Source organism: Urocampus carinirostris, chromosome 12 (assembly GCF_059441175.1).
Source record: "Urocampus carinirostris isolate Australia breed hairy pipefish chromosome 12, RoL_Ucar_1.0, whole genome shotgun sequence".
Taxonomy (NCBI): domain Eukaryota; kingdom Metazoa; phylum Chordata; class Actinopteri; order Syngnathiformes; family Syngnathidae; genus Urocampus; species Urocampus carinirostris.
Window position 1 is genome coordinate 35,327,326 of NC_142360.1, and position 12,804 is coordinate 35,340,129.

General features: G+C 35.3%; 1 protein-coding gene across 4 annotated transcripts in view; it reads right to left on the minus strand.

Annotated features, from left to right (window-relative positions):
• Nucleotides 1–12,804, minus strand: part of adgrl2a (adhesion G protein-coupled receptor L2a) — a 225,581-nt gene that overhangs the window by 164,742 nt on the left and 48,035 nt on the right. The gene's annotated exons all lie outside the window — the stretch shown is intronic.

Consider the following 12,804-nt stretch of genomic DNA (forward strand, 5'->3'; position numbering starts at 1 on the left):
AAAGAAAAGAACGACAGTGACTCACGCTCGGGGTTGGGTAGGGTTACTTTAACTGGATTACTTTCAATTACTTTTGGATTACTCCAATACCAAATATGCTAATAAAAGACAAAAGAAACGAAATAGGAATAAAATGACTCAATTTTGTGCAGGCTTGGGGAGTAATGGAATACATGGATCGGCAAAAATGATATTGGATTTATTTTCATTTTGTTTCTGTCGCATTATATGTTCGTTTTGCCGGAGATCAAAGAGATCAAAGCCAGGAGAGAAAGCTTACCACGTGTTGTGAGTCATCATTTTATTCATATTTAATAATAATAATAATAATAATTTCCTTTGTATTGTCATTCTTTGTAACAATGTACACAGAACGAAATGTCGATACACCTGACCCGTTGTAGCGAGCCGATGCAGCCGCAGCCAACAGAGGGCGCCGCCATTTTACCGATTTAGTTTATTTTGTCTTTTTTTTTAGCATATTTGGTATTGGAGTAATCTAAAAGTAATTAAAAGTAATCAAGTTAAAGTAACCCTGCCCAACCATGTCCGTTACTCCCCAAGCCTGCACAAAATGTAGTCATTTTATTCATATTGAGTTTCGTTTGTCTTTTATTAGCATATTTGGTATTGGAGTAATCCAAAAGTAATTGAAAGTAATCCAGTTAAAGTAACCCTACCCAACCCTGGTCGCATTTTGTTAGTTTTGCCGGAGATCAAAGAGATCAAAGCCAGGAGAGAAAGCTTACCACGTGTTGTGAGTCATCATTTTATTCATATTTAGTTTATTTTGTCTTTTTTTTTAGCATATTTGGTATTGGAGAAACCTAAAAGTAATTGAAAGTAATCAAGTTAAAGTAACCCTGCACAACCATGTCTGTTACTCCCCAAGCCTGCACAAAATTTAGTCATTTTACTCATATTTAGTTTCTTTTGTCTTTTATTAGCATATTTGGTATTGGAGTAATCCAAAAGTAATTGAAAGTAATCCAGTTAAAGTAACCCTACCCAACCCTGGTCGCATTTTGTTAGTTTTGCCGGAGATCAAAGAGATCAAAGCCAGGAGAGAAAGCTTACCACGTGTTGTGAGTCATCATTTTATTCATATTTAGTTTATTTTGTCTTTTTTTTAGCATATTTGGTATTGGAGTAATCTAAAAGTAATTAAAAGTAATCAAGTTAAAGTAACCCTGCCCAACCATGTCTGTTACTCCCCAAGCCTGCACAAAATGTAGTCATTTTATTCATATTTAGTTTCTTTTGTCTTTTATTAGCATATTTGGTATTGGAGAAACCTAAAAGTAATTGAAAGTAATCAAGTTAAAGTAACCCTACCCAACCCTGGTCGCATTTTGTTAGTTTTGCCGGAGATCAAAGAGATCAAAGCCAGGAGAGAAAGCTTACCACGTGTTGTGAGTCATCATTTTATTCATATTTAGTTTATTTTGTCTTTTTTTTTAGCATATTTGGTATTGGAGAAACCTAAAAGTAATTGAAAGTAATCAAGTTAAAGTAACCCTGCACAACCATGTCTGTTACTCCCCAAGCCTGCACAAAATTTAGTCATTTTACTCATATTTAGTTTCTTTTGTCTTTTATTAGCATATTTGGTATTGGAGTAATCCAAAAGTAATTGAAAGTAATCCAGTTAAAGTAACCCTACCCAACCCTGGTCGCATTTTGTTTGTTTTGCCGGAGATCAAAGAGATCAAAGCCAGGAGAGAAAGCTTACCACGTGTTGTGAGTCATCATTTTATTCATATTTAGTTTATTTTGTCTTTTTTTTTAGCATATTTGGTATTGGAGTAATCTAAAAGTAATTAAAAGTAATCAAGTTAAAGTAACCCTGCCCAACCATGTCCGTTACTCCCCAAGCCTGCACAAAATGTAGTCATTTTATTCATATTTAGTTTCTTTTGTCTTTTATTAGCATATTTGGTATTGGAGTAATCCAAAAGTAATTGAAAGTAATCAAGTAAAAGTAACCCTACCCAACCCTGATGATATGTGAACAGGAACTCGTTTGTCCAAGATTGTCAAAACGAGCAATCTGATGTTTTTGATGGACAAGTGAAGTCACATATATTTTTATAACCCGAAAAAAAAAACCCACTCACATTCACTAAGTCGCACAAGTATGGTACTCGATGTTAGTTTTGCCAGAGATCAAAGCCAGGAGAGAAAGCTTACCACGTGTTGTGAGTCATCATTTTAATCATATCTAGTTTATTTTGTCTTTTATTAGCATATTTGGTATTGGAGTAATCCAAAAGTCATTAAAAGTAATCCAGTTAAAGTAACCCTACCCAACCCTGCTCATGCTTGTTTCGGGGTATTTTGAGTTGAAAACCAAGGAGTTAGACAAAAAAAGTGTCCTTTTTGGTCTTGAAAAGACCACTATCGGTCGGACAAAAGCAACACTGAAAATTCAGTTATAGAACGGATAAAACTACACTTTTAGAAAAACAGGCAATGGCTCATGCTTATTATATATAGGTTATAGCTCACCAAACGTGCTCTGGTAGTCAACTAATAAGATGATTCCGGCAAATATGAATTCATTAAATCCAGGAGCGTCCAGTGAATTGAAGAATTTTATACATTTGACTATAAAGGATTTTATACGATTGAATACGTGCACAATTGTGATAGAAAAGTCAAACATTCACAACTCTTTCAATGTGTCTAAAACAAATGGGCCAAAATAAAATATACAGCTGCAGAGGTTTGAGAGCTGTGAACTGGTTGTCTCAAAATGACCGCTTTTGGACTTAAACCTATCCTTAGAAAAATGAGTAAAATACAACATTGAGTTTTTCAGATTGTGATCAAATTTGACCTGGGACCAGGTAAGGCTTCATGCTATCGTCTTATCCGAGCTAAGATGCCCCTGCTACGTTCCTCTCCTCTGATTGCAAAAAATAATAATAAAAAAATAAAACAGGTGAGAATAGTGAAGGATTTTATACATTTGACTATTAAAGATTTTATACAATTGAATACAAGTTACATTTTTTGAGTGCAATGAATATTTTCACCGAGGAGGCTATAGTTAAATGACAGGTCACGCCGTTCTGAATGCAGAATATTTTAACTAGGGAATTTTGACAACAGGACTCTGACGGAGGACGGCAGGCGCTGTTTTGAGAACAAGGCCCTGATGACGTAGAAACGCTCGGTGTTGTTTTGAGTTTTACAGACATCGCGACGCCCAGGGGGGGCTTACTTGGCACGCCCATGGGAGGAGTCAAGACGCCATCTTGCTAATGTGGACAGGACATTAGTAGTACATAACTGCACTTGTTTTCTAAAGATACGCTTAACAAAACAAACAGTGACTCGGAATACTTTAAGTAGAGAAAAAGACGCAAAAACACGTTAAGGGAGAAATTACTAATAACTAAATTATTGTGAGTTTTAATAAAATGCAAAATAGAAATAGTGTTCTGTTTGAGTATTCACTGATTAAAAACAAAAGTGTGTTATTTTTTGGTTAATTGAGAATTTAACGACAAGTAAATCGGGTAGGAAAATAGTCATTTTTGCAGGATTTTTTTGAGAGGTGAGTGATAAAAAACAACTAAATACATTTTTCCATTTTTTTGTATTTTTCGTTTTATTTTTGAGTTATATTTTGCAGAGAAGAAATCGATTTGTTGAAAAAAAAACCTTATAAACAGAACTTTAAATTTGGACCAGTTTTTTAACTGATTTCCAGTTTGCACGAAGCCATGGGTTATGAAACTGGGGGCACGGCACGATACGACAGCGGGTGGTGCAAGACAAGGCGACGGTCTTCCTTATTCTTCGAGGTTGCATTAAGCTCTCAGCTTTGACTTGCAGTAATTGCATTTGCCAACACCCCGATCGTCTATTTCACTCCTTTCGCTTTGAGATTATGATTTAAAACCTCCTTTGCTTTCACGTGTAACCCCCGCCAAAATAAAAGACGTTTAAAGGTGCCCTTCAACGCTACCCTTGAGAAATTTCGAGTACTTCAAACAAATCAAGCTGGGATGAGAAACAAGTCGGTTAAAACAAGGAAAGGGTGCTCGGGTTAGAAATATCTCTGCGGTAATTTTAAGTATCTTCACAAGAAATTTTATATTATTTCTTGAATACAGTTAGGAAAAATTAGCTACAAAATTAGTTCAATTTGATTTTCTAGCAGATGAAGGATTTTATACATTTTACTATAAAGGATTTTATACAAGTTACATTTATTGAATGCAATGAAGATTTTTCACAGATAAGGCTTAAGTTCAATGACAGGTCACGCCGTTCCGAATGCAAATATTTCGTTTAGTTCTGTTGATAACAGGCCCTGATTTGATAATCGCTCGAGGTCCAGACATCGAGGAGACGAAGTGAAGTCCAGGTGGGGAGTTTCTGGACTGCCCATGGGAGGAGCCGACACGCCAGCTTGGGAGAGACGTGGGTCGAGAGAAGATCGATCGAGAGGGACAATCGAGAGAGGAGGCTCGACGAAGACTCAAACGACACTAATTCGGCTAATTCGATGGAATTCACTTAGTTAAATACTTTAAGAAATTAAATCTGCCTCCGTGTGAAAATGTCGGCTATTCTTGTCCATCTTTTCCCAAAAAGAAACAGGCATGCATTGTTAGGAGGTGTTTGGTTAATGGAGTCAGATAACTAATTCGAACCATTTGGTAAACGATACATTTTATATTTAATTCCCAACACAGATCATAGTCAATTTTGCTTATTTAAAAAACTATTTTCAACAGAAAATAAAAAAAGAATACTAAAAAAAGAATAAAATGTCTAAAAGTAAGAAAAATTGTAAACAAGTAAACTTTTTTTGCAGTGCATTATATGCTCAAGTGATGCTAGTAGCTAAAATGATGCTATTCAGTCGTGCAGCTAGTGGCTACTTTAGCAAAAGTGCTAAAAAAAAAACGACATTAGCACTTGTGTCCACAATGCTAGCATTAGCATTTGTAGTTCAAATACTGATATTAGTTCTTAGATTGTTTGCAATAGCTGGGATATGAAATGATGCTGCTAGCTAAGGTGGCTAGTGGTTGTGTTAGCTAAAATATGGATAGAATCATATCAAAAAATAAAAAGAACATGAGGGACCGAATCCATAATGCCAGCTTTAGTATTTGTGGATAGGGTCAAATTATTCAAGTCCGTCAAATGATGTAACTATAAATAAGCATTTAGCATTAGCAGCATTGTCCACAAAGCTAGCTTTAGCATTAGTCGTCTTGGCAATGGCTGTTAAATTATTAATGCTAGCAGCTAAAATGCTAAATTTCTAAAGTGATTACAGTGTGCTTTATAGGGAATATGAAAAAACATTTTAGAAAATATAAATATTAGCATTAGCTTTCGTAGATAAGGACATTGTTTAAATGCTTAGCATTAACTGCTGGTGGCTAAAATGATGCTAATTGTTAAAGCAGCTAGCGTCTGCATTTGAGAAAAGTGAAAATATATATATATATATATATATATGATAAATATTAGCATTAGTATTTGTAATCAAGGTCTATTTTTTAAAAAAGAAGACATTTTAAAATACATAATTTGAAAAAGATATATTATTTATATTGTTAAGTAAAAATACAAACAAAAAAATGACAATAACAATTAGAAAAAAATATGTTTTAATTACAAAAAAAAAAATATTGTTGTTAAACAAAAATAAATACATGAAAAAAAAAACACAGAAAATACTGCATTGAGAAAAAAAAATAAAGAATATAATATGCGCAAAAATAAATGTGAGAAAAATAAAAAAACAATAAAAAAAGATGAGATTCCCAGTTGACGTTTTCCCCGATCCGATTTAAGGTCTGGTTCTTGAGGAGGAAGCTAGCTAGCGCCTCCGCTAAATGTGGATTGTTATTCAGCTAGCGACGCCGCGCAACAAATCCTCTATCAGCCCGACTAAATAACACGATTGAGCGGGTCGCTTTAATCATGTGTTGCGGGAAAAAAAATCATAGGGACAAGATACATTTGCCCGACCAAAGCATGACTGAAAAATAAAGAGAGGAGGGCCTTGGGTGGATGTGTTGAGGTTGCCAAGGGGACCGTCTCCGACGACAAAATGGACTTTTAGTCACGTCAAATAATATTTGGATTGTGTTTTTGTCAAAATATATTCGGGTGGCTGTGAGGATGAGTTATTGAGAAGTCATGTATTTTTTTAATTAAACTGGAAATCATTAAAAAAGATATTTATAAAAAAAAATGTTTTACTTCTCTTTTTTTTGTTTTCGTTTTCAAGTAACATATGAGTAGTAAAAGTATGACAATGATTAAAAGTGCTAATTAACAAATATACTGTATATGACAGGAAAGGTGATAAAAAATAGTGATCAGTTTAAAGTCAAAAACAAATATCTCCGGATTGATTTGAAAAAAAAAAAAATATATATATATATATATATATACATACACACACACACACACTATATATATATATATATATATATATATATATATATATATATATATATATATGAAAAAATATATACATACATACATACATACATATACATATAAATATATATATTCATACATACATACACATAAATACATATACATATATATATAATATATATAGAATATATAATATACATTTATATATATAATATATATAGAATATATAATATACATTTACATACATATATATATATATATATATATTATACATGTACATACATATATATATAATACATACACATACATATATATATAATACATACACATACATATATATATAATACATACACATACATATACATATATATATATATATATATATATACATACATACATATATATACATACATATATATACATTTGCGCACTGCTCGCACGTTCTCAGCGCACAAGAAAATCTAGCCAGCGCACAAAAATGAGGGCTCAAAATTACTAATTAAGAAGCGACTTAAGTCAAAGTTACAGTGCATGAAGGTCAAAAGACACGGGTTCCCCTGACGTTGTGTCCTAAATGCGGTATTTTGAAGTCCAGTCGAAGTAGAACGAAGTTGAGTAAAGTTAGTAGAGTTTGTCGAGAACCGGCTATTTTGGCTCGGCTCACTATAAGGAACTGGCTCTTTCGGGTCCTAAACGGCTCTTCGGGTTGTTTTTGCTTCTTTAATCCCAACATGACCAAATATGATGTAAAATTATGCACAAAATGACTTAAAAGAAGGGGGGAATAGAACAAAAAATACCAAAATGAAAAAGTAGTGAAAAGCTGAGAAAAAAAAGAAACAAAAGGAAGGGAAAATAGAAGGAAAAATTGAGAAAAAAGCCAGAAAAAAAGAAAAGAAAGAAACGTAGGAAAAAAGTAAATAGAGAACAAAAAGAAAAAAGTAACAGCTCGGAAAAAATAAACACAACGAGACCATTTTTTTAAAGGAATTAAAAAAAAAGTAGAAGAAAAACACAGGAAAAAAGAAGAAAAAGTTTGTGTTGCATTCAAATAATTTCCAATTATATCAAGCGAATCTTGTCGCCACCATTGTACTTCCACTAAAAAACGTGATTAAATACAGTTCTGTATCTTGCAACCGACTAAATAAGCCCCCAAAAATGTTAATATTATGCGACAAAATATATCAGGAAAAAAAAAGAAATGGATATCCTGTGAAAGAACTGTAAGAACAAACGACGTTTGTAGGCCGTACAACCTTTCCAATAGTACATGAGTCAATTCATTCAAAAGAGAAAAACAATTTTGGATTACCGGAAACTCAGCAAAATGTCAAGTTTTGGACATGTTTGATAATGACTCAGTTGCCACACTTGGGATTGCTGTTGCTCACTGTTGTTTCAAGCGTTGCTCACCGACTTTGTGTGAACGCTCAGACCCGTAAGGAAAATTACAAGGAACAATGATTATGGGTTTTAATAAAACTGGGGAAAGACAATCATCAAGGATAAACTCGATGAAACCCAGCCACAATCTGTCTGCAAGCTTTCTAAAGCAAATATGTTTCCTCTCCTAAACAAGATGGCAAGGGGGGAAGAGAAATATAGGAAGAGAAATATAGGATGAAAGAAAGCAGTCGAGCAGCTGTGCAAATACAGATGAAAGACGAGCAAAACCCTGGACAGGAAGTGTAAAGGCGGGCGGGGGGGCAGGTCATACACAAGCAACAAAAAGGAAACTCTTGTTTTATTTCCTCTCGATCGCAAACTATTTCGACTATCTCATTTAATTCAATTCTAAAAAATGCATTAAAAAGATATTAGGCAGGAACACAGTTTAATGAAGCGTCCATGGTTTTTAATGAAGCGATCCAGGAAACGGCAAAATAACTTTGATGACGAATGTCATCAAGGAGGATCTTATTTAATAGATTTTATTTTAATTTGAAGTGACTTTAAATAGGCATGAATGAAGTTAGTCAAACTTTGTAAAGCCGTGTCAATTGGAGAGTACCGTATTTTCCGCACTATAAGGCGCACCGGGTTATAGGGCGCACCCCGAAAAAATAGTTTTTGGTCCTATATTTGACATACATAAGGCGCACCGGATTATAAGGTGCTACAATGGGAACGTCGACAAAACAGTCAGATAGTTCAGCCCAACTTATTACCCCCTTAACATTCCCAAAGCTTGCAAAGAAGCAAATACGTGTCGTAGACAGGTGCGGATGCGGTGTCCGTACGATGTCACTCAAATGCATCGTTTCAAATATCATTCGGAAGGTTAAAGTCTTGGGATTCAAGAAATGCCAACCATTCCTTAGTTTCTATTTTCTTTTTCGCTCGCAACTTTACCGTGCATATGACAATAAACACTTGGAATTGAGTTGAATTTAAAAATAGACACTCCATTCCATCCATTATCTGCACCGCTTATCACAGAAACATCGAGTTCAGTCAAACAAGATACAGGGAAAATATATAGCCGGAGTAGCTCACCGAAGTCGTTGTGTACAATAATAATGTGCAACCATGGTCCTCTTATATCCGTGAGTGTAGTAAATCCAGGAGAGTAAAATATTTACAAATACAGAATAGTAAAAAATGCTTTCTCTATGCCGTGAACCCAACATGTGATTCACATTCATTTTTTTCGGCCAATTGCAGGCTTTGTTTTGCCCCTTTAGCCTATGCCAGCCTGTAAATGACAAAAAGGATCCGCCCCCTTTACCTCCGAATGACTTTAGCCAATAGTGATCGATTCAACTGATGATTGACACATCTTTTTCGGCCTATTGCAGGCTTTGTTTTGCCGCTTTAGCCTATGCCAGCCTGTAAATGATAAAAAGGATCCGCCCCTTTACCTCCAAATAACTTTAGCCAATAGTGACTGATTCAAATGATGATTGACACATTGGTTAGGAAATGAAACGCCGGTATATAAATCCCAGCATACACCGCGGACGACTCCGCCTTCGGGGGCAAATCTAGTCGGCGGCTGCTTGCCTTAGTTGCAAGACTTTGCGACTTAATATCGATCCATATTGTTGGAATATGATATAATGAAATTGTGAATGTGTTTAATTGCTGTTAAAAGTGCCAATAAAATTGTTCAAACCATATACAAGGCGCACTGTATTATAAGGCGCATGGTCAGCTTTTGAAAAAAATAAAGGCTTTTAGGTGCGCCTTATAGTGCAGAAAATACGGTAGTTTACTAATCAGAGAAACTAAAACTTTAATCACACAAAAAAAAACAGTTTGACTCATAATTGAAAAGTAAGGATCAACATTGTATTTTCTAATTGCAGAATGTTCCTGATTCTACGGTACATCAAATCATGCACGATACTGCAATGATGCCGATCAAAAATGATGCCGCCATCTCCCTGGGATTCACGATTGCCGACCGTCTCCATTTTCTCTCGCCATAGTCACATGATAAACTCGTAAAATAGCAAAATCTTATCACGGTGAGAAGACCTACGTTGCCAGAATTGATGAAATCCTGCGAGTCGGTGTTTGTCGAGCTCGTCCAAGCTGAAAGGAGCTTCTCGTGCGGCAACAAAAGCTAGCAAAAAGGTACGTAAGTAAAAAAAAAAAGAAAAAAAAAAAAAAATGTCCTATGTACATGACACCCCCAGGATACGACAAATCGGATCTGACGTGAGGATGGCAAAATGAAATTGCCGTATAGCACGGGATGAATTAAAATAGTAGTAAATAGTAAGTACTATTTCTGAGTAATATATATTGTTTCCACAGTTAACATGTTTTTTGCTTCTTCCTTTAGCATCATAGCAAGTCTTGGGAACCAGAGCCAATTAATACAGCACAAAGATGTATAATTGTATTACAATAACTGGCAACGGGATAAATTAAAACAGTAGTAAATAGTAAGTACTATTTCTGAGCAATATATTTTGTTTCCACGGTCAACATGTTTTTTGCTTCTTCCTTTAGCATCATAGCAAGTCTTGGGAACCAGAGCCTATTAATACAGGACAAAGATTTAGAATTGTATTACAATAACTGGCAACGGGATGAATTAAAACAGTAGTAAATAGTAAGTACTATTTCTGAGTAATATATATTGTTTCCACAGTTAACATGTTTTTTGCTTCTTCCTTTAGCATCATAGCAAGTCTTGGGAACCAGAGCCAATTAATACAGGACAAAGATTTGGAATTGTATTATAATAATTGGCAAAATGTTTACAAAGCACACAAGATTCTGCAAAGAATGAAGGGGGAGAAAAAAGACATTGAGGGAGGGGAATATATTCATTTTCTTTGTTTTGTTTTAATGAATTTATTTTATTTTTACAATTTTTTCAGTTTTTAACAATATATTTGTCCGTTCTTCAGAGTATTTTTTCGTCTGCTTTTAACTATTTCGTATCGGTTTTTGAAGTGTTTTCCCCTTATATTTTGATTGATGTCTTGGTTTTTTATATATATACGCGTGTGTGTGTTTTTTTTTTATATTTGCTATTTCTACATACTTTGTATTTTTTTTTTCAGTTCAGCAAAAATAAATTTGTTTTTTGAAATGTTTTTTTTTCTGGTTTTGTAATTTGTTTTAACTCCTTATTTTTGTTTTTCACAATACATTATACATTTTACTCTTTTTCTGAGTCTTTTTTGTCTGTTTGGAATATTTGTTTTTGTTTCAGGGTGGGGGATTCTTTCTTTTCCATGGTTATCATGTTTTTGCATCTCTGTTAAGCATTACTGCAAGCTTTGGGATCTATAGCCATAAAAAACAGGAGAAAAATCATCAATCTATCTAAATATGTTTTGTCTATGGTTATGGTCGTCTGTTGAGATAGTGGGAAAAATATCGTAAAGAGGGGCTTAAAAAAATCGTATTCCACACCTTAAAGCACAGGTGTCAAACAGGCGGCCCGCGGGCCGGATCAGGCCCGCTAAGGGATTGAATCCGGCCCGCGAGACAATACTCAGAGAAGCGCAAGAGAAAGACAAGCTGCAGGTTGAAATATGTCAACTTGATGTTGCCAAAGAAAGGTGCCTCTCACAAAGACACTGTACTTGTATTTCTCTCTCTCTCTCTCTCTCTCTCTCTCTCTTTTCCACCCTTTTTCTCCCACTCTCTGTCTCGGTCTCTTTCACTCTCTGTGTCTCTCTTTTTCCCTTCCTTTGTTGCTCTTTGTCTCTTTCTCTCTCTGTGTCTTTTTAACTTCTTTTGCTCTAACTTCCTTTTTCCTTTTCTCTCTTTTCTCTTTCGCTCTTCTTACCCGTCGCGCTTTCTTTTCTCTTTTCTCTTCTTCTGTCTTTCTATTTCTCTTTGGATTTATTTCTATATGCCGACATTTCTTGGGTACATTTTGTGTAAATTATAACTTTAACCTTATCCTCCTTGTTTTATAACCTTATCTTCTCTGTTCCTTTATCTTCTTGGGTTTTTTACCTCACTGTGAATGTGTGAAACTGGAGTGTCATGCCCAATTTCGTTGTCACAATATGTTAACCCATTTTGTAACAATGACAATAAAGGTATATTCTATTCTATTCTATTCTTCCGCTCCCTTTCTTTTCCCCCCACCCTCACGAGTTTTTATCTTTTGTTTCTTACGCTCTCTCCCTCTCTCTCTTTCTCTTTCTTTGTCCCGCCCTCTCTCTTTTTCCCTCCCTCTTTCTCTTATTTCTTTCTCTCTCTTTTTCTTTCTCTCTAATCTACTAGTCCGGCCCCCGACAGAATGATTGTTCTATCCTGTGGCCCCCGAGTTAACACTTACCCATTCACACAAACTCACACACACACTCACACACCGATAGCGGCCGTGCAGCCATGCAAGGCGCCAACCTGCTTATTGGGGGCATTAGGGATTCAGTGTCTTGCCCAAGGACACTTCGACATATAACACGGAGGAGCCGGGAATCAAACCTGCGATCTCTTAATCCCAAGACAAGCGAAGAAATGCAACAGCACAACAATCCATAATAGAGCAGTGTCAGTGTCATTATTAAGCGCGCTTTCAAGCATTTACAATCACTTCACCCAAAATTCAAGCACTTTTCGATCCTTGAAAACACAACATTAAAATTCAAGAATTCTCAAGGATTTCAAGCACCCGTACGAACCCTGGTTTATTGTTCTATGCAGGAAGTGAAGAATATATAACTGTCAGAGTACTTTATTAAATGTCTGTCTATATCAGGGGTGTCAAACTCATTTGAACTCTGGGCCCACACGATAGAACAAACATTCTGTCGGGGGCCGGACGAGTAGATTCAAGAGACAGGAAAAAAGAGGGATAAAGAAAAAGAGAGAGCGTGAGAAACAAAAGATAAAAAATCATGAGAGAGAGAGAGAGAGAGAGAGAAAGAGAGCGTGAGAAACAAAAGATAAAAAGTCATGAGA